This window comes from Micrasema longulum, unplaced genomic scaffold (genome assembly GCF_059751315.1).
Source record: "Micrasema longulum isolate JH-2025_06_02 unplaced genomic scaffold, ASM5975131v1 h1tg002352l, whole genome shotgun sequence".
Lineage (NCBI taxonomy): Eukaryota > Metazoa > Arthropoda > Insecta > Trichoptera > Brachycentridae > Micrasema > Micrasema longulum.
In genome coordinates, this window is record NW_028279502.1 from 80,102 (window position 1) to 83,468 (window position 3,367).

Genomic DNA, 3,367 nt, shown 5'->3' on the forward strand with positions numbered 1-3,367 from the left:
AATTTTATGAACCTGTTGGCTATTTTATAAACTTTCTGTTTTGTTGACAATGGTATGCGATTCTCTATTGTTTTGAAGCGTTTTATGAAATTATATGAAGAGTGTATAAGATGGCCATATACCCGCCTAGCGGATCTAATCGTAGCATACATAATTTTCTCATCTAATGTATTGTGACATAAAGAAAAGTGGTGTGTTCAAATTGTGGCAGTATTTTGCGTATTTTTTAACATGCGCATTTCCTAATAAAATTTCAGTTCTATGCAAATTTTTTGCAATTGTTACTTTTTTAGGAGCAAAACTTATTCCCTTAATTGACTCAAATAATTAAAACCACTATTATTACATACGGGAAGGGAAAAATCAATCTGATTGGTATATTTTGAATATTTAAAATATTTAGTTAAACGAATCTCATATTTTTTAATCGTTTTTTGTACTCCTTCGGAAAACTGTCGTGATCAAAACTATTGCGTAGGTTAGTTCTGACAGTAACATTATTTACCGTAAGATTTGCATAATGAGATCCACAATACAAAAATATTATACATTTCCTGCGTAATTTCAAAACAATTTTATCGTGTTGTGTGTCAAGCTTAATTTTCTACAATGAAAGATTTTATTGCGGAATTTTAAATACTTGGCAGTAATATTTCAATGGTTTTATTGAAGTTATAAAGTTTTTGCTTGCCTGTGGTAATATAAACTCATGTTCTCATTTCTTTATTGTTATTGTGTTTGCTGAAGTCTAGAACGCGAATTCCTGAAGAACGTTCACAATTCACAAAGAATATTCACAATTTTGGAAAAACCATTCTTCATCCGTCATTGGTTTCAAGACTAACTTTATTATAAAATACAGTTTCGAGATTCAAACCCCGTTCCACCTTAACTTGTTTTCCATTTTTTAATACGGTTATTTACGACTAGAAGATAATGGTCCTAAAATTTTGATAATTGGGTAGGTAAATCAGAAAATTGCAAAAAATTATTTCATAAAAAAAATTATAAATTATTAAATAATTTTGCTTAGGTACTGATAGGAGGAGGTAAGGCAGTGAGGATTTTAAAAGTATTTATTGGTATTTAAATTTATTTCAACAGAGAGGGAAAACATTTTAGAGAAGGAAATATGGAAGTCTAGGCATTTACAGGGCTTATGACCTGTCATTGGCTGGTTTAAGTGGCCACTTTACACACTGTGTAACATTCATCATTCTGCCCATGTTTAAACATCCACATTTCCTCAACTAGACTTCCATATTCCCTTCTCGAAAATGTTTTCCCTCTCTGTTGAAATAAATTTAAATACGAATAACTCCCTAGGGAGGAAATCCAGCCAGTCTGCAAGCATTTGGACATTTTCAAACATTGTTGAGTATTTATTGGGACTGTTAAATGTAGTGGTAATTTTTAATTTTATTTCTAAATTATTTATTATTTAGTCTATATAATGTACGTATAGTATACAAAGTGTTTTTATTTATAATGCATTAAAAATATTATTCCACAATGTAAATGCTGAAGCAATAAAATTTAAAATTGTATTACGCAAAATGTAAAGCTAGGGTTTCCTAGGACAGCGGTGCCCGTATCTTAACGGCCGTAGTGAACGGTGATGCGGTGGACAGCCGTCGTAACGGTGACTAGAGAATGGTTTCCTATGAAAACGGTGTTAAATGGTGTTGATATCGCCGTTTTCCTAGGAAACCACTCTCTAGTCACCGTTACCACGGCTGTCTATCGCATCACCGTTCACTACGGCCGTTAAAATACGGGCACCGCTGTCCTAGGAAACCCTAGCTTTAGTCGGTAACTTAAAACAACGTTTAAATTCTTTTAAACAGTCATTCATAAAGATAAAGATAAAGGTCTTTCATCTTTGTTGAGATATATGTATCTGAATAAATCATTAGATTTTATTTAATTAAAACCACGCCCATGTGTTCGAACGACTTGTGATTTGACCGCTACAATCAATAAATGTGGTAGTTCAGCCCTTCGGGAAATTTCCTATAAAATATATTCTTACGCGCGGTTAAAATTAGAGCATTAAATTGTACTGTGATGTTTCTTGAAAATGTATGATAAAAATAATAACAATGATTTTAATAAAAACGAACTACTTTGAATGATGTCACTTGTTCTTCCGAATCAACCAATGATAGAAGAGTTGTGGTAGATTTCCGGCAAACGGTAATTCAACTGACCAATTAGCAGAACTTACTGATCAGAAGGGGAAGAGAACTTGAGACGTTACACGCCAAGTAATTTGAATATTACAAAACTTCAGAGCGGTGATAATACGATACACAAGAATATGTTTATGTGTGTCCTATTTCAAGATTCAAATATTAAAAAATATATATACAGGGTGTTAATTAAACCCTGTCACATCCGAAACCACGATGTTATTGGCACATTAAAATATTTTTTTAGAACGAATAAAATTTAAAAAAATAAAAGATCAAAAAAGCAAATGGTTGCTTACTTCTGCAGGGGAGAAACGAGGAGTGGGGAGGGGAAGTCTAATGCGCCCTCAACCGCGCGACCGCGCTCCCCTTACTACTCCCCTGCAGAAGTAAGCAACCATTTGTTTTTTTTAAAATATATTATTTAAAAAAAATTCTTTTGTTCTAAATATTTTTAAAAATTAATATGTCTTCTTTCCCATTTTGATCATCGTGGTTTCGGATGTGACAGGGTTTAAAGAACACCTGTATATATCTTAGTTAAAAAGTCTATTGACAAATCAAAAAAAACCACTAAACTTTTTCATTGTACACCGATGCTAGTATTATTTTGATAAGTTTACTTAAAAAAATATGTATTTCTGTCAGATTAGTATAATATTTTTTCAAATTGTATAATACAGTATCATGATACTCAAATCCCGATAGTTAAATCATTTTACGCGATATGTTCGTATTTAAATAATCAATGTTGTTTGCAATCTCCATTTGCATTCAATTTTACATAGATATCAAATAAAATAGCTTGCTGTTTATGTGTCAATTCAAATAAAAAGTATCAGGATAACATAAACGCGATCTGATAATTTGTAACACTCGTCGCCAAGTTAAGTCTGCGAAAAAGAATTCATCTTTGTTTTCTCTCCCTTGCTCTTATACCGATCGTTAAATGAGACAGAAATACTATTGGCGTGAAAAGATAACACAAACGTCGTTTTTGTGCGTTAAAGCGGCACATTGTTACCTCGAGGTGATTACGAAAATTACTAATAATAATATCAGATAAGCCAAATCGATTTTTGCCGCGTTTTTAGTTCTTATCTTCTCGCTTGCGTGTTATCCTGGTGGCACTGCGCATATTAATTATTTTATGCAAATATAAATAAAAATTAAAA